Consider the following 20,153-nt stretch of genomic DNA (forward strand, 5'->3'; position numbering starts at 1 on the left):
GTGATGAGGATGATGATGTTGCATTTCTTTTGATGGATAAAGAAATCCAGGAGTCTGGTTTAATCGCATTTGCAAATGAAGTTAAGGATGAAAGTGAAGGGCCTTATGAAGTGATTGAAGGCCTGATGAAAACCAAGGTTGAATCGTCAAAGAAGCAAGAATTGATGACACAAGTGATCAGTGGAGACCTCTCGGCTATGGAGAAGGAGATATATTGGCACATGCATGTCTATGCCAAAGTAATTGATGATTTTCTTGGTGCTAAGTTGATATATGGCATCTCTACAGGATTTCCTTGGGAACCAGGTGGAAGCTTGATTATGTTTTTGAGGCAGGGAATGCAAAGTGTTTTTGTGTGGGATCCAGGTGGAATGAGCATCTACTAGTGTTGTTGCTGCTGAGCATGAATGCTCTAGCAGGCTAGGGGATGGGCAAATTATGTCAGGAGTTTTTTGGAGCAAAGGATTGCGCATATGTACATACACATGCATGGTGCATCGAATAAAGGATTGCCCAATTTCCATAGCCAGGTGGTTACGTGGGGCCCACGTGTGTACAGGTAGGACACCATGTACATAGTGCATCGATTTTCACTATTACCAGTACCAGTGTGTTTTTTCTACAATAATGAGGAGTTGGTAGCGCGTAAAACTTCTCGAGGAAGCTATCCGCGGGCCAACGACATGAGGTAAGCAAGTGCGTCAGATGGCATCTAGTGGCGTCAGGAGGTCGGATGGGGTCAATAGTTGCACGTGGAGAAGTATGGGCACAACGTGGGTGTTTTCTTGTGATAATTATGCAGAAAGGTCATCATGAGGACCACTTTTTGGGGCCACTTCACATGGTGGTGGGATGCATTATTGAAAAAAACTCAGTGTCAGGTGTGCGGATGATGCAAAAAGGTGACAACTATGCACTGCGAGGTCAGTTTTTGGTCTGTTCGGAGTCCGTTTGAGGTCATCTAAAAGGCCAAGGGTGCCCAAGTAATAAAGCTAAGTGTGGGAACTGAAAAAACAGAGAGAAGACCAGAAAAAATGTGGGGAGAAGAGGAGGAATAGCTGCAACTGTGTTTTTGCTCATTTTGGAGCCTGTTTTGGCCGTAAACTTCTCATCCGAGGTCGGATTTGAGCACTTTGACATTGTAGACTGGGGTTTTGGGCCGTTCCGGACGCGATGGTGCTGTCCATTTTGCCAAATTCCTCACTGTTTTTCTGCTTTTTTGGCTGTGTAAGTTTCTCCTATGATCGAAGCTTCTGCTCCAGTTTGTGATTGTATCTGGCTTATTTTACCCATATTGTGTGAGCTATTTTCCCCATTGGTGTTGGCCAAGCTCATTTGTATCTAAATATCATAAGTTCTCCTCTTTTGAGCTGAGTTTGTGTGTGTGTGTGTGTGTGTCTGTGTGGAGTGGGCAAGTGGATAGTCTCTCTCCTCTCACTCCATAGGTGTGTTCCTTGTCTCGGCCAGGTGGATTGTGTAAGCCGAGTGGTGCCCCATAGTTTGTGTGTGTATCTTCGCAAGAGTGTGTTTTGGGTCGTTATAGAGGCATTGTGTGTGTTTCCATCCCACTCACACCGTGTACAGATTGAGTGGAACAACTTAAAAAGTGTGTTCATCTGCTACCGCGTGGTAGATTGCGGAATTATTTCCTTGAAAGTAGAACTGGGAAAGATCAATTGTGATCCTCAATACAGATCAAACTGTGATCCTTAATGCCTATGGGGTGATGTAGCAATCACTCGCTGGGTCTTACCCCAAAACCGTGTGTCCATAGACACTTCGTAGTGCTATAGAGAGAGCAAGAGACGCACACGAGTGAACTACCGATCCCTTACAACCATGTTGTCACCCCTGATTGCTGCGTCTATACTCCATGGTAGAGGTCAGCCTGTGTGAGGTTAAAATTATCAAAAAAATGCATATGAGCGTTTGCATTGAAAACAGGTAATGAAACAATGACACCCTAAACATCCGTAATGATATGTGTAATGACAAGACGCTTTCTTGTCAATTAACGTCAATGTGTACACCACTGGGTAGAGTTGTTCGATCTTGAGAACAATCATCCAAGGAATACCAACAAGTGGATTTTATCCTAGATTTAGCAATGGCCCGTAGCCAACGTGCGTGGTTCATAGCCTGTATGGCAATGAGTGTTCAATCGATAAACCAATGAAAATAAATGTGAATGGCACCTTGCCCAATTTGTAGCTGAGAATTGTAGAGCATCTTGGCTCCAGAGAACTCAGTAGTGAAACATGAAACAAACTTCATTAAAAAATTTCATTTTGTTCGTTTAGAGAAAGAGATCAAGAATGAACAGAAGAGCATGCTGGGTTGAGGAACTTTCCTTACATTTCTAGTGTGTGTGTGTGCTCTTAGACATCTTATGCATTACTGCCACCTTATCGTATAAGCATGCAACCATCTGACTGTATGGTGTGCGCATCGCGAGAGGGAACACAAGTCACATCGTGACCATCTACTGTGTATGGGTTGTGAATCCAGTAGAAGTTTTAGGTTGTTTTGTGTGCCTTGATAGCAACCAAAAATTATGGGAAACAATGCATAACTAATAGTGTCCTTGGCAGAGTGAATTGTGAGAGCGTACTTTATACCATCTGGGTAGCATGCCTTGCATACAAAAACAGAAGCCCATGGGTACCGTGACAACCGTTGAAGTCAACACCCTAAGTTCCTTGCACCAGTTAGACTGGTAGGGATTCGATGAGATGATGTCCTGAATAATGTAGGTGCCCCAAACTTGGATGCCAACTTCTCTTGTCCCCGAGGTAATCGGAGTACGAATTAGAAGCCTTGTGTCATGTGAAATGGGCCAAGCATTTGGCTTTTCATAATACTGTCCAAAGTAAATGCGAAACGTAAAGTTGTAGGACACGTGTATCATATACACCCTAATGCAGTGATCTTGCATGCATCTCAAAATGTTTTCGGCAGATCGTATAAGCCGATATGATGTGACTGGTCAAACCAAAAATGACTATGGCAGAAAAAACAATTGGGCGTAACAGTACCCAATTTAAGAAAACGTACAATACATTGAAAATCCATATTGAAGTATGAGAAAAATGGCTAAGCATAACATGTTCAAAATCCATATAACTACTGTGCTATGCACCAAAACTGGAGTTCATGTCAAGTCACAAACTCATGCATCATGCTTAAGTTGTCCGACATGTGGGCACTGCTTTTTTTGATGTGTTCCTAAGCAAATAAAGCATAATTTTTGACTTTTTGCACGTTGAAAGTCGGATGGTGATAGGCGCTTCTTGACCACGTTGGTCGTGCCCCGATTTGTTCCGACAACCGAATTATGTTGGACCTCTTTGGTCATAACTGGAAAATTGGCAACCCCTTGGGTTGCTGGCAAGTGGAGAGCTGATTCTAGTAGCATTCTGTAATTTAGTTGTGTAAGATTTTCTACTTGTGTAACCAAGATTTGAACCCTGACAGCGAGCTTAAGAAATCGGGCATCAAAAGTTTTCCAGTCCTGTCGAGTGACAAACTCCCTGGCATCTGGCAATTGACTGTCATCCTTGAGAATATCCAACACGCTCTGAGGAGGAGGGGTTGATAAATGAGGAGACAGAGATAGATCACCTGGGTTTGCACCGTCCATCCATGTTGCCACGATGGTACTCTCCGTGAGAGTATCCAGCCCCATGACATCCACAGGTGGAGCCAATTCGAAGTATTCAAAGTCAAACATGTGTTGATCATCAATTTCCACACTCATGACTAATCTGTGTTGTGCGAAAAAAAGAGAAAACAGTACCTTGGAGTGCAACAAAAACTCGTAACCGTATCAAACACAGAGGTAGTTAGCCGTGCTAACCTCACCCGACGGTCATAAAGAAGGTGAATTTCCAGTCCCGGTAGAATTGGCAAAGAGGTGAAATCACCGAGGAACTTTAGCACTAGCTCATAGCAGGTTGCAATAATTAACTGGGTAATTATGTCTTCAACTGAACTGAACGCCGAATTCGAAGTCGGATTGTAAATCCCAAGTCACCGTTCAATCAACAATTGATTTGGAGCCGAGGACGCATTTGAAAACACAGATCAATTCATAGTGGCCGATAATGAGATTTGCATCTTATGCAAACAGAAAATCAGTTGGAGATTGCGGTGTGCGAAACTGCAAAATTTGGTTTGCAGCCTGCTCGGGATACTGAATTATTCCTGCTCGTCAACAAATTGTGGTCGTTTATCTTCCAAAGGACCACGAGAACAGAGGGGAGGCTTGCCGGTCTCTTGTTTATTCCGCCATGTTGGTGGGAAGGGCCTTCTACTATGGCCAAAGGCCTTTTAATGTGAATACAACGAGTTTTTGAAGCTAAAAACAGAGCAGGCAGCGTGACCTTCACTACGAGGAGGAAGATGATGATGGCGTGACTTGCTAAGGCCGGCTCAGGCCGCGAGGTTCTGGAAACTCCCTCCTTCCCCAAGGCGCCAGTGTCAAGCCCAAAAGCTTTAACTTTCATGCACCATAGCTTCACATCCAAAACAAGAAAGCTTACCCGATTTAGAAAGAAAAAGTGCTTCTTTTTTTAAAAAAAGGTCCCAAAAAAGCCATGGTTCTCACCCAAAGACCTTGCTTTTAGGGACCTAAAGTGACCACGCCTAGAGAGAGAGTGGGAGAGAGACTCCTAAGCTCTGATACCAGTGTAATAACTAGGGAACTAGGCCTTGAGATCCTCCTCCCAACCTCCCTTTATATAGGCGGGCTCCTAGCCCCTTGCCCTAGACGGATCCCCTGTCCACAATGCCTAGCCCGGCCCTTGGCCGTAGTCTATGACTAACCTAGTTCTTAGGGTACACGACCCTTGTCCTGACATTTGGTGCTACTGACAAAGTATTGGCCTCCATCCAACAATTTGATGCGGCCTTTGGAGACGAGGGCTTCACATAGTCCTCCAAGCTACACCATGTAGCTATGCACTTCCAGAAATTAGCTCATCAATGGTGGGCTAGGCTTTGTGGCAATGGCGAAGCCCCAAAGACATGGAAAACTCTACAAGTTTCCATCATGAAGCAATTCCTTGCAAGCCATGCAAAGGACAAAGTGCTCACTAAATGGTGCAGCTTGAAGCTTCTCCCTCATGAGTCTATCCACAAGTAGGTAGACAAGTTTTTGGATTTACATCTCAAGGCGACTATCTTTCAAAAGATAGACTTTGCCGAGAAAAGAAAGCAATTTTGTGCGGGATTACTTGAAGAGATGGACAAATACATCAACTCTCAACGGCCAGGTTCTATCAGCAAAGTAATCCATCACACCATGGTTGCTTCACGCTTCAATTTCCATCAAGGGGCTAGAGGGAATGTCAAGCCCATGGAAAACAAAGACAAAAATGATGCAAAGGAAAAAACCAATGCTCCAAATTCTTCCAAGGCACTTCCAACAACAACAACAACAATCAGTCCAAGGAGAAGGGAGTTTACAAAGGCAAAAAAAAAAACTCTCTTCTAAAGAGCTTGAAGCTTTTCGCAAGGACCATAAGTGTTTCAAGTGTGGGGGCAAGGACATGGCTATCGTTCTTGCCCCAAAATGAATGCTCGTAGTGAGACTCCTATGGCTTCCACCATTGAAGCTCCAAAAGAGGATGCTCATTGCAAAGGATCATCACTTTCCTATGCTTGGGGAAAGGTAAGAGAGAATGATGCCTTCATCTTGTTTGACCCTAGCTCTACTCACAACTTCACATCAAAGGATTTGGCCACCAAGTTGGGCATTCAAGCTTTCAAGATCAGAGATATGGTACTGGCTAACACATCTTTCAAAGGATAGCAAGCCTCCGTTACTCCCTTGGTTGGGAAGGTGAGGCTTCATGTCATTAAAGAAGACTCTTTTATCTCTCCTCTCCAACATGAGGATGCTATCCTTAGGGCGCCATGGTTTGATCACATGGCTCCCAATATGAAGCTCCCTGAAAGGAGAATCTACTTCATCTACAGGGGAAAGAACATGTATATAGATGCTAGTGAACGTGGTTGCACCATTCCACTTGTAAATTCTCTTGCTTTTGATAAATCAATGAAGAGCTCAGTTTTTGCGTACATGATTTTTGTCAAAGAGTCTCTAAAAGATCCTAATGTTTCATCAAATGTAAATGGTAGGAATCAAGAAGAGTTAGACTTGTCTAATTTTCTAAAAGGATTCCAAGATGTGTTCATCGATGATATCCCTATGGACTTACCTACAAAACAAGGGGATGATGACCATCACATTGAGCTCCTTCCAGGAATCTCACCGCCTAACAAGCCTCCTTATCGAGTCTCACAAGCCCAACAAGAGGAGATCATGAGGCAAGTACAGGAATTGGTAGACAAAGGGATGGTGAGGCCTAGTTCCTCTCCCTTTTCTTCTCCAGTCCTTTTAGTGCAAAAGAAAGATGTTACATATCGTATGTGTGTGGACTATCGAGCACTAAACCATATCACTATCCAAAACAGATTTCATGTGCCTCAGGTAGAAGGTCTGTTTGATAAGCTACAAGGCTCTACCTACTTCAGTAGGATTGACCTTAAGAGTGGCTATCATCAAATAAGGATAGTGGATGAGGATATCCTAAAGATCGCATTGTTGGGGTAAAGCCCCATGTGGCCGGTTAGGCCAAGTGCCCGCCCACTATACTTATTCATTATGTACATAATAGAATAAGGGGGCTCACATGCATAGAGTGAGTTTTAGCCCCTGCAAACACAAGGTCTCTCCTCTTCTCCTCCCTTCTCCATCGCTGCACACACACTCACACACGCTCTCGCTCCCTGGTATCAGAGCTCAGGGATTGGGAGCACCATTGGGAGCATAGAGTGAGTTTTAGCCCCTACAGACACAAGGTCTATCCTCTTCTCCTCTCTTCTCCATCGCTGCACACACACTCACACACGCTCTCGCTCGCACACTTCAACTGGTATCAGAGCTCAGGGATTGGGAGCACCATTGGAGCTCAGCGGGGAAGCAGGCAGAGAAGCAGTGAAAGCTGCAGCATGTTTTTGCATATCTGTTTTGGCCTACCAAAACGTTTTCATTCAAGCCTATTCCCATGATTCCTGATCGTTTTTTCGTCCTCTTCAACTTTGCAGCAAAAAGTTTTCTCAAAATCTTCACCAATTTTGAGATACATCACTCAGACTGGCTGCACGTTTAGGGTACACAGGTGCAGATTTTATAGATCTGTTTTGACCTGTATAAACAACACATTTCAGGTCCATTCTCAACAAGCCCAACCTTTTTTGCGTGGTCTACAACTTTGCAGAAGGAAGTTTCTGCAAATTCTGAGCGGTTTGGAAGATATGGGCTGACAGGCTGCAGGGTATTCAAAAAGTTGAAGATTATGTATGCATATTGTGGTGATTTGCTACATTCGGAGAGCTCTGATTGAGCTTTGTCATTCTCTTGTATTGTGCATTGATGTTTTTCTCTCAGTGAAGAGAGTTTGGGTTGATATTTTCAACACATTTATGCGCACACATTGAGAACAGTTCGTGGATGTATGCATTCTTGTGGACTCTCAGGTTCGGGAGTGGTTTCATCACAGGTTATGTGCATTGACTTATGCGATTGAGCAGATTACGGAAAGTGTGGTACATAGATTTGCAGAGAGTTTTGCAAGCATTTTTGGCATGATTGTGAGCTGAATTTTTAGCTCATTTGGATACTCTTTGATACACATTTTTAGCTCATTTGGATACTCTTTGATACACATTTTGTACATGCTTGATGCACATTTATATTGCCATGTGGATGCACATGATGTGCGCTTTTCGGCAGATGGTATTCTTCGCCTTGCAATGGCATATGTGGACTGATTTTCAGCTATTTTGAGCATCAATTTGTGTCATATTTTGGTTGGTTTGCATTCAAGTTTATGCTAGTATATGCTTCGCTTGTAGAGTGCGGTTGATGCACTTTGTGTTTCGGATTACAGGATTGTTTTCCAAGTTTAAGGAGTTGAGACTTTGGGGCACCTCTTGTATACTTGAGTGCAGATTTTGCGCATGATTTGCTCATGGTTTTGAGCATGTTTATGGCATGTATGGTTATTATGGTTAGATAGCCAAATACTGCCGAAACTCTGCCGGATTTTTCTTGCGAGTTTCGCATGGTTTGCAATCGTGTTTTGATTGCATTTGGCACTCAGTGGTTGCTTTGCCATAGTGTTTTGGCATCGCATTGTGAGAGTGTTTGCTCACCGGATTTGACATACATGTGGTAATCTCTTCATGAGGGAGATTGTTGATGATAGTTTCATCGATTACCACATAGTGCTCTTGGGATTAGAGCAGGTGTTTTGGCATCATTTGAGCGGTTTTTCTCACTTGTTTTGTTACATTGACCGCCATATTTGATGATGCTTCTCTTAGACAGCTTATGCCAACTTATGTTGTATTTTGACAGTACTTGGTGTATGAGTTAGCCAGGCTTTGGCTATTGTCAGTTGATCGATTTGTGATTGGTCTTGTCACAGGTTATCGCCATGGATTTGGCATGTACATCATTGTCAGGGTTTTTGCTTTTCCATACAAAGTTTGATGGTTCAAACTTTGAACATTGGAAAGCAGGTATGCATGATGCATTGACTCAGTTGGGCCAAGTGTTGCCACTACAGGGCATGGATGCTTGGCCAGAGTCTATGACTGACGATGAGTGGGAGGACTTGGATGAGCTTGCACGTTCGACGATCATGTTACACCTTGGTCAGTCTGTCTATCGCATTGGGTTGGATGCATGTACAACTAGAGAGTTATGGCAAAGATTGTGCAATGCTTTTGGCACAAATGAGTCTAGAGAGATGCCTACAGTCAAAGAACGATCTTGCAGACATAGAGATGTTGTGTGTTGGAATTGTGGTCATAGAGGGCATGTACGTAGGCATTGTTTTTGGCGGATGAGACAGCGCAAGAGACAACACAAGAAGGATGCTATCACTTTGGATGATGTGGGAGCAGATGTAGTGTGTCTGTCTACACATGACGGAGATGTCGCATTTGCTTCCATGTTTACTCTTGACTTTCTTATGCCGGTTTTTGATGACACATTACCTTCGCATTGGATACTAGATGTGAGTGCTAGGTTTCATGTCATGCCGAGTCGTGAGTGGTTTAGCACATATGCTAGTGGTATGCTTGGACGTGTGTGTCTAGCTGATGGTTCAGTGCATGACATAGTTGGTGCAAGAGATGTCAGACTATCATTGCCAAGTGGTGCATCATACATGTTGCGAGATGTACGCCATGTGCCAGGTTTGACACAGAGTTTGATCTCTGTGAGTCACTTACGAGACAGCGCATTCCAGGTAGTGTTGGATGAGCACAGTTTCCAATTGCATCGTGAATAGCTAGTCATAGCTAGAGGTGCTAGTGTTGGCACGATTCATGCGATGCGAGTACATCATGTGCGAGACGGCACAGTTTTCGTGAGTACGCAGCCATGCAGAGAGAGGAGGCATGTCTCCTTTGCGGATAGGTTGCATGATGCTCCAGTTTGTGAGCATGTTGAGCCAGTTGTGCAGATAGTTGTGCAACAGGGCATGTCATTTGTGGATACGATGACGGATATGGATGGTTTGAGTGCTGAGGATTCAGCCGTGATTCATTCATTCGTGGATATGCTTAGGCTAAAGGCTGATGTATGTGAGTTAGAGCTAGGCATTTCTCTTACCACACAGGGTTCAGGACAGACAGATTCTCTTGGTGCGCATGTGACATGCGATGGACACGAGGATGGATTCCAGGGATCGGAGTTCAGGTGTCAGGGTGATTTCCATGAGTGGAGTTCTGAGCCAGATTTGATTGAGATGGTCAAATTGGCAGATATTTCTAGGATTGCATCAGCATTCGGGAGTCTCATGTACGAGATACTCATCTCGAGACCCAAGATTGCATTTGCAGTAGGTGCATTTGCAGTGGGAGCAGTTATTCATGCAGTGATTGACGTTGGCCTTGTCATAGGGGTACCTTGCAGCGTATGGTGAGATACCTGCGGGATGTGTGCAGCTTTGGTGAGGAGTATGGTGTCGATCGCTCTATACTTCCTCTACAATTAGAAATGGATGCAAACAGATTCAGTGAGCAAGTGGGCATTGGCTGAGATCATACTTGTGATGGCCTTGTACAGGTTTTGTACGGTTTTCTTTTCTCTCTCACGGCCACATTGGCCTTTACGTGGGAGGTTGTTGGTGTAAAGCCCCGTGTGGCCGGTTAGGCCAGGTGCCCTCCCACTATACTTATTCATTATGTACATAATAGAATTAGGGGGCTCACATGCATAGAGTGAGTTTTAACCCCTACAAACACAAGGTCTCTCCTCTTCTCCTCTCTTCTCCATTGCTGCACACACACTCACACACGCTCTCGCTTGCACACTTCACGCATTTCGCACAATTTTTGGTCTTTATGAATACTTAGTCATGCCTTTTGGCTATTCTAATGCACCAACTACGTTCAATCATCTGTTGGAGAAAATTTTTAGACCTTACCGCAAATTCATTGGAGTGTTCTTTGATGATATCATCATCTACTCCAAGTCTTTGGAGGAACATAAGCAACATCTCCAAGTGATTTTTCAAGCATTGAGGGAGAATAAGCTTTTTCTCAACCAAAAGAAAAGTGATTTTTTCCTTCAAGAGATTCACTACCTAGGTCATATTATCTCTCAAGATGGTATCCGTATGGATCCATCAAAGTTAGAGGTAATAAAAGCATGGCCTAACCCAAGGAATCTACATGAGCTAAGAAGCTTTATTGGTATGTGCGCATACTATAGATGCATCATAGCAAAATTCTTTCAAGTAGCAGGACCACTACATGACTTAGCTAAGAAGAACGTTAAGTATGTATGGACTGCTTGTTGGGTATGCAAGCCCAAGTTCAGTGGCCACTATCCCCTATAGCATGCAGGTTAGCCTCAGTTAGAGTTGAGTGTTGCATGGCAACTCCTCTTTTATATGTAAGGGTATTTGGTTATTTTCACATATGCAATTCAATATAGCGTGTTAAAATTTTTATCGATCTCTCTCTTTCTCTTTCGGACACACTCCATGGCTTCTTGCCAACAGCCTCCATAGCCGCTATGCTCAACACCTAGTATCACAGCTAGACCACCTTGGAAGCCTCGGCTTGATTCAACACGCAGGAGTAGCCACTTATCGAGGGAGGACATAGTGTTGATAACCTGCATCAAAAGGAGTAATTTCTACAGCAACAGAATTGCCCTGGCTTTCTGGTGAGATTACGACCTCTGGAGCGCCTCTTAAATCAGCTTGTATAGCCCGCTGTGAGTGAAACTGTCTTGCTCGTCATCGCCCATTTGCTACAAAGAACGTAGAAGAATTTTTTGGTGTGTTCACACTATGTTATTTAAAATTGACCACTTATTTTGGCTTCAATCAAGACCCGATTCCCACCCTCAGGTAATCTCTACTCGGTGCTCGATACTATATTTGCAGCATGAGGCAGGAGGAGAATTTACGAGGAGTGTTTGCAGCATATCAAAAAGCAGAATCTCAAAACGCAATCAACAGTCTAGTGGCACAACAACATCTCAAAAGAAGAATTAAATTGCAGTGATATGGTATTAACCATGTCCTAAAGCATCAATACTCGTTTTTGTTACTTTGGGGACATATTACTTGCTTCTGAACTGAAAATTTGATTGGCTTTGAATTCTGCTACAACTCGAATCTTGCCAAACCTTTCAGCTTCTAGAGACTTCAACATGGCGTCGAAAGTCGACAAATATAATGGATCCGGTTTCCACACTTGGCAGATCAAGGTAAAAGGCTATTTGATGCAAAATAACCTATGGAACGTGGTCAAGGCTCTCGCAACCGACAAAGCAGGCACTACAGCTGCAGTAACTCAAGCCCTCTCTACCGAGCAATAGAGAAAAGATGAACAAGCTTTTGGTATCATTCTAACTTCCTTAGAAGACAACTTTATTCATTATTTGGATGATGTTGATTCTTCAAGTGCTGCCTAGATAGAGTTAGAGAAGCTTTCGGTGCCAAAGCTAAGTATTCAAAAATGAGTTTAAAAATGGAATTCTATTCTCTTCGCATGCATGAAGATGAAAACATTGTAGCTTTAGCTAATAGACTGAAGAGTATTAAAACTTGACTTGTTTATGTTGAAGCCCTTGTACCAGATGAAGATTTGATAGCCGTTTTTTTGAATAGTCTACCGGCAGAATTTTGTCAAATTGTCACTATTTTAAAGGAGAAGGATTTCTTGCCTTCTTTGGATGGTATTTTTAGTTCATTTTACACGAAGAAGAGAAATGAATTCCACGAATTAGCTCTTTCGTACCGACTACATATGTAGCTCGTGGTTGCACTTCAACTGCAAATTCGACCAGGCCTACTACCAGCACTAGGTCTTGTGCTATATGTGGATGCAGCAATCATCAAACCAAGGATTGTTCAGCAAAAGTCCTTGCATCCATTGTGGAAAGACTAATCATCCTTCAGACAAATGCTTTAAGAAGAATAAGTAACAGATCAATATGGTTGAAGGTGATGAAAATGGGGAAGCACCAATGCTTTTTGTAGAAAGTAATGTCCTGTAGTTATTTCCGTTCATCTTTATGTTTCCTTTATGTCAATATTATCAATAATTGTACAGGTTATAGACATTGCCATGAAAAATAAAGTGGTAAGACCACCCTTTGGTGTTTTGCCGGGTTCTGGTATGTCTCACATTGATGGTTGTTTGAAAGAAGTACACACACACACCTATGGTATAGTCAAGGGGGGGACTTCTACTCATGGTTCAGGTTATTGGACTCTACCATGGTCTGTCTGTTTCGAGTCCATTGTCAGTGGTTTGGGCTTGAGGGGGGGTTGTTGGGTATGCAAGCCCGAGTTCGGTGGGCACTATCCCCCTATAGCATGCAGGTTAGCCTCAGTTAGAGTTGAGTGTTGCATGGCAACTCCTCTTTTATATGTAAGGGTAGTTGGTTATTTTCACATATGCATTTCATTATAGCGTGTTAAAAGTTTTATCGATCTCTCTCTGATGCACGCAATGGCTTCTTGCCAACAGCCTCCATACCCGCTATGCTCAACACTGCTAAGGAGCAAAATTCTTTTGACAAGCTCAAGGAGAAGCTTACCTCTCAACCAGTCCTCATGCTTCCTGATCTCACAAAAACATTTGAGGTCCAATGTGATGCTTGTGGTGATTGCCTTGGAGCAGTTTTGTTTCAAGAAGGGCATGCCATAGCATATGAGATCCGAAGGCTCAATACTGGATGAACAAGTCTTGGGGCATTTATGAGAAATAGCTTTTAGTTGTTCTACTTGCCCTAGACACATGGAAGCATTACTTATTGGGGACGCCATTCATTCTACAAACCGATCACCAATGATAGATGAGTATGCTACTGACCCTGATTTTAGAGACATAATGTTAGCCCTTGCTTTGGGGAAGAAAGAGGAACCATTCACCTTGCAGCATGGTTATCTTCTCCACGGCAATAGGCTATGTGTTACACATTCCCTTCGTGAGAAAGTTATGTATGAATCCCATGCTCCTCCCTATGCAGGGCTTAGAGGTATTCCACCTACTCTCCGAGGAGTAGAGACGTACTTCTATTGGCCTACCATGAAAGTGGACATACAAGAGTATGTTTCAAAATGTGTAGTATGCCAAAAGACCAAGTATGGTAGAGGGAAGCAACCTGGATTACTCCAGCCATTTCCTAACCCAAATTCACTATGGGAGAGTATATCCATGGCTTTCACCTTTGGATTGCCCAAGTCTATCCATGGGAATATGGACAATAGTCGACAGGTTTAGTAAGCAAGCACACTTTATTCCTATCAAAAAGACTATTAAGGCACACCAAATGGCAACTCTCTTCATATCTCAGATTTTCAAACACCATGGATTATCCACATCCATCATGTCAGATAGAGATCCTAGAATGACCAGTAGAAAATCTAGGAACAAGATTGAATTTCTATTTGGCCTATCACCCACAAACGGATGGCCAAAGTGAGATAGCCAATCTTACAATACTCGATCTACTCAAGACTTATGTTACCGAAATAGATCAACGCTCACAATGGGAAAAGTACTTACCTCTTGTAGAGTATGCCTACAATAATATTGTACATACTTCTACGGGAAAAGCAACTTTTGAGATCATTGAGGGAAGACATAAAAGTCCCTTGCTACTCAAAGTACATGGGAAGATCTTTGCTCTACCGATGAGTATATCCGTGACCTACAAGAATCTTTTCAAAAGATTAAAGAGGCTATATCCATCTCTCAACAAAGGCAAAAAGTTGTTGTTGACAAGCACAGAAGGGCCTTAACGTTCAAAGAAAATGATTGGGTCTTACTTAAGTTTCTTAAGGCTTGATTAAGGCAAACAACGGGAAAAATTCCTACGGTCCATCAAAAGTATTATGCTAAGTTAGCAAAAAAATACTATGGTCCTTTCCAAATCTTGAAGCCCATCAATGATATGGCTTACCAACTCAAGTTGCCCAACCATTGTTTCACACACAATGCCTTTCATGTGAGCGTACTTAAGCCTATATAAAGGAGGGCCACCAAGTGAACCAATTATTGAAGACCCTCCCGAAGTTGAAGACCAAGAAGAGGTGCTACAACCCGAAGCTATCCTTCAACATGAAGACAAGGTACTACGACATGGTAAGATTATCCGACGGTATCTTATTAAGTTTAAAAATTATCCTTTTGAAGATGCTAGATGGATGCAATGAATACAGGTTAAGGATAGTATGAACCTTGTCAATGCTTACAATGCTACATTAGAGTAAGAAAATCTACAAATCTCTTTTAAATGACCCATGTTTTTGTCTTATAAAACTAGTTCTCTTTTTTTATGCACAAATTTAAATAGTATGCATGCTTAGAATCATGTTTGTGATGATGACATCTCTCAAACACCAAGTAGAATTTGTCACTCTACTTCGGGAGAATGAAATGGACTCAATAGCAGACAAGCTTGCACGGCAGCTAGATTTTGTAGGGTAAAAAGGGATCCTCTACCCTCGGGGGGTTCACTATGTGTAAAACTACCATATCACGTGCGTTCAAAACATGTTTGTAAAACCCCTTATCTGTGAATTTTCTTAAGAATATATTGTACCTTTTTCTTTTAAAATCTGTAAGTTTTTTTCAAATTTGAAAAAATAATGCCCTTCTGTATTTATATTTCTGTAAGTTTCAAGAACTTTAAATACCCTTCTGTTGAACTCACGTGATAGGTTACATTTTTATTAGGTGACCTCCCCGGGCCTCTACCCACTAAGTAAGATTGACTAATGACTAAGTCTTTATCTCTTCTACCTCTTTTACTAGGTGACCTCCCCCGAGCCTCTACCCACTAAGATTGACTAATGACTAAGTCTTTATCTCTTCTACCTCATAGTCGAGGATGACTATGATTTCAAGAGAGAGGTAATTTCATAAAATCTAATATCTAACCAACCCAAATGATTTTCTTATATTAAACCAATCACTTAATGTGGGAGAATAAACGAAAACAAGGGTTAAGATATAGACATGTGCTTATAGATGTTAACTGAGTCAACGTCCGTTAACAGAAGCTGCTAAAGACTGAAGATGTGCGAATGCACATCGAGGATGAATGCAAAGAAGCAGTAAAGATTGGAGTTACACATTTTTCACGTTTTTTTCAAAATGGTCATGTATTGTAAATTCCCGATTTATTTCAAGCCATTGTAATATTTTAATGTGTTACGGGCTCAATGGGAGTTCCAAGTTGTAAATAATAGGCCAATTACCGTGCCTAGGTAGCAGATTCAGTAAGTGGTGGAGCCCTAAAGGCCTTGGGCACCCGGACATTGCATATTTTTACCCTAGGTATATAAGGCAGTGTGTAAAAGAAATTAGGGTTCTCAAGTCATTTGTTGAGAGCACTCTTTGGTGAGAGCTCTTGAGGTGTGTGGCTATGGAGTCCTGGAGCTTCTCCTTGCTCATGAGACTTGATTAACACTAATCAATGATTCATTCTCTCTCACTATGCCTCTCTCTTACTTCTTATGATTATCTATGATGCTTAAATTAACTAGATCTTAACTAATTAGTGGTTAATCCCTCTCTAATCTTGTGTGATTGCCCTCTTTTGCTTGCGTGTGCATGTAGGTTTGATTGGAGTGTGGTGCTCGATAGATCTATGTGTGTGTGTGCTTGCAATTAGTGTGTTTCATGATAGTATTAGTGGTGTGTGCGTCTTGCAATCGTAGTGTGTGTGATTGGGTTGATTAGAGGTGAAGAGAAGTGGATATGGAGATTTCCCTTAATTGCGGCTTCGCTCCTCCATAGGCCGAGAAGCTCACCTCGTAGAGTTAACCATTTGTGTTGCCACGAGTAGCTCACTAACCGTGTGAGTGTTTCCATGCCCTAGCCGGGTAGCTCATCCCTCCGGATTGATAATTTATTTGGTCATTGGAGCTATTGCAACAATGGGACCCCCAACATTTGGCACCGCTGCCGGCGATGCTGGCCTACGCTAGTGTAATTGTGGCATAAACGAATGCGTTCCCTCACTAATTTCACTACCAATTTCACTTGTTTGTTTATGTTTTTGTGGATTTTGAATGTGTGTGCATGAAGCATTGTGTGTTTACATGCTCTAATTTCTCACTAACCCCTTGCTAATTTGACTAACTTTTGCTAACTTACTATTGTGCTATGAAGGATTGGAGCATTCGACCATTCAATTGATCTTCAACGGAAAGGTAATTAAGGTGGTATTCTCAACCTCCCTAGAATCTAGAGATGTGTAGAATTGTGTAGAAACTCCACCGTGATGCAATGTAATGTTGATGCAATGTAATGCTATGCTATGTTGATAGAATGCAATGTGATGTTAGGGATTGAAAATTTTGCGATTATTCATTGTCACGCCGTTGTAATGCCGAAATTTTTAAGATTTGGTGGCGTATGATTTGACAAGTTTCAATTGCTAATTGGTGATTGTAGGTTGCTAATTGGGTTCCTAATTGAGTTGATTGCATGCTTAGATGGTCAATTTCAAGTGTCTGCGCATTCTAATTGAGTGTGTGTATGCTAATAGGTATGTGTGCACTATTTTGCCCATGTTTGAGCACCTAGAAATCAATGTGTGTGTTATGACTTTTGAATTGTGATGATTGATGTGTGTTGTGCTTATGTTCAACTAATGATTTGTGAAGTCACATTGCAAATCCGACAAGTTTAACTCTTTTGTGTGCGCACTTAAAGATTGGTAAAAACTGCCATTTTTTTGTGTGTGTGTGTGTGTGTGTGTGTGTGTGCCTAAAAAGTGTTAATTTTGCATGGTTGATTCAATGATTTGATTGCATAAATGATGTGTGTAATGATCAAATGCTGCATTTTTGTGCTGAAAACAAGGATTTACACACTCTAACTGCGTCAAATTTTGACCGAATTTTGTCGTTAATTTTGCCGGTTTAATTGCTAGTCTTGATTTTAATGATAAAATTGTTGGCAATTGAATTGATCTGATTTGTGAAATTTTATTTGTCTGCACCATTCCCCAATGTGTGGAGAATTTGTAGAAATTTTTTGGGTATTTTTTGGATAATTTTTGTAATTTTTTGGTAACATTTTGCTAATTTTTGCATTAATTTTTGGATAATTCTGTAAAAATTTGATTTTGCGATCTTAACGAGCCATTTTGTGTGTGCGTATTTACGGCATCATTTTGTTCACATTTGTGCCCTCCCTGGTCGAGTTTTGAGCGTTTTGCTATTTCCGAGGGTCGGGTTGATATTTGTGTCGTAAATCACGTTTCGATAAAATCTGCTATTTTCCGTGTGTTTTTCCGTATCAAAAATGTTCGATTGTGAATATCAGTGATTTTCTAAGATTCTTAGAGTTTTCTGGGAATTTTTGGACTTTTTTGGCAAATTTTGGAATTTTCTGGTGATTTTTGGAGTTTTCGGCTAATTTTCGGCCTAATTTTGGCATTTTTGCACGTTTGAAAATAATAATAAAAATAAATAAAAACCGGGTTTCGGGCTTCCGTACAGTGCCTTGCGGCGCATAAAATTCTCCGTCGGGTAGATCTTTACGGTCTCTTGGGACAGTTTCCTTCGATGTTAAAAAATAAAATGAAAAATCTTCTTCTTTTTCCTCTACCGTCTGCTCTCGTCTCCCTCTGCGTGAACTCACCTCCACTCACTCTCTCTCTCTCCCTTATTCTCTCTTTCCAGGGTACAATGTATTTTAATCGGCCGAACTCATAAAATCCTGGTTAGATTTTGAGCTTGCCTTGAAGAAAACCGAGAAATTTTAACAATTCTTAGTGTACTTACCGGCAAAAGCTTCAAATATTCGACCTGAAAACCGGGAGAATTTCGGGTTTGCCCTTATTTTTTCCGTGAGAACTCACTCTCTCTCTAACTCTCTAACCCACACTCTCTCTCTCCCTTATTTTCTCTCGCTCGCATGCACCCACCCCCCCTTGATCTCTGTCTTACTCTCTCTCTCTCTCAACCCTCCCTCTAATAATTCATTCTCTCTCTCTCATTAACTCTCACTCACTTTCTCTCTCTCCTCTCACTTACACTCACTTTCCCCCGCTGCCCCACCCACGCGCGTGCACCTTCCCCTCTTTTGGGAGTCACCCACACACACACACACACTCTAACCTTCTCTCTCTCATCACTGTCCCGCCAGGCCCAGAAATTCGGAATCGCCCGCAATCTTCTTGCCTTCACTTCTCTACAAACGTGCCGCTTCACCAACAGTCGGGCCCTGCTGTAATACTCTCTCTCTCTCTCTCTCTCTCTCTCTCTCTCTCTCTCTCTCTCTCTCTCTCTCTCTCTCCTCCTAGGACCTGCACACGCTCTGCTCCTATCTGTTACCCCGAACAGTGTGCTTCAAACAGGCTGCCAGTCCTCGTCCCGAGGTTAGCGACCTCCAGGTAACTGAGGTAAGCTTTTTTTTTTGTTAAATTCAATCTCAAAAACTCATTTTAAAAATAAAAATTAATAATAGTAATTAAAAAATTCACAAAAAGAATAAATTAAAAAAAAACAGAAATTCAAAAAATCAAGAGGATTTAAAGATTACTAAAAAATAAATAAAAAGAGAAAAAAGAGAAAAAAACGGAAAAAAATAACTCATAAAAAAGAATTAAAAATTCAAATAATAATTATAATTAAAAAATAAAAAATATAGAAAAAATCTCAAAAAAATTAAAAACCTCACTAAAAATCAAAAAAGTTTTAAAAAACTTTTAAAAAAAAGAAAACAACATAGAAAATCCACACGAAAATAAAAAACTCATAAAAAATCAAAATTGATCAGAAAAAAGAATCACAAAAAGAGTAAAACTTTTACAATAAAAAAGAAAAGCATAAAAGATTCACTAAAACATCTTAGAAAAATCTATAAAAACAAAAAAAATTGACATAACATAATAGAAAAAGACAAAAAAAAAAGGAAAAAAAACTCAAAAAATCCATTAAAAATCCTAAAATTCACGAAAAAAAATTTAGAAAAATTCACAAAAAAATACAAAACACATAGAAAAATCATTAAATTTCCAAAAAGTCACAAAAAAAACAAAACAAAACAAACGGCAAAAAACAAAATAAATCACAAAAAAATCATAAAAGCTTTAAAAATTTCAAAAAATTCAGAAAATAAATCAAAAAATTCATAAAAATTTTCATAAATTTCAAAACTTTCCCAAAAAAATCATAAAAAGACCAAAAATTTTAGAAAATTCAAAATTTCACAAATAATTAGGAAAAATAAAAAGAAAGTCGTCAAAAGTGCCAAAAAAAGACAGAAAAAATCAAAACGACCCGAAAAAAGACCCAGAATAGAAAAAGCAAAGCCGAAAAGTGTGCCGCACATCGAGCAAACACAGCAAACCGAGCACACCGCAAAGCGGATCAGATCAGCCAAAAAAGCAAGCAAAACGACCAATTCGAGGCAGTGGAGCGACAGCCAGATTTTTAAATTTTGCACGCTAGAAATTAGCTAGTGCGAGTAATTGCACTGCAAATTAGCTTCCAATTAGAAGATTAGGCACAAATCACAGTGGATTGCAGATTAAGCTGTTCAAGGCCCAAGTTTTCATCATTTCAAAGGCCCATATCAATTCTGACGCT

Source organism: Adiantum capillus-veneris, chromosome 15 (assembly GCF_014529385.1).
Source record: "Adiantum capillus-veneris isolate H3 chromosome 15, ASM1452938v2, whole genome shotgun sequence".
NCBI classification, from domain to species: Eukaryota; Viridiplantae; Streptophyta; class Polypodiopsida; order Polypodiales; family Pteridaceae; genus Adiantum; species Adiantum capillus-veneris.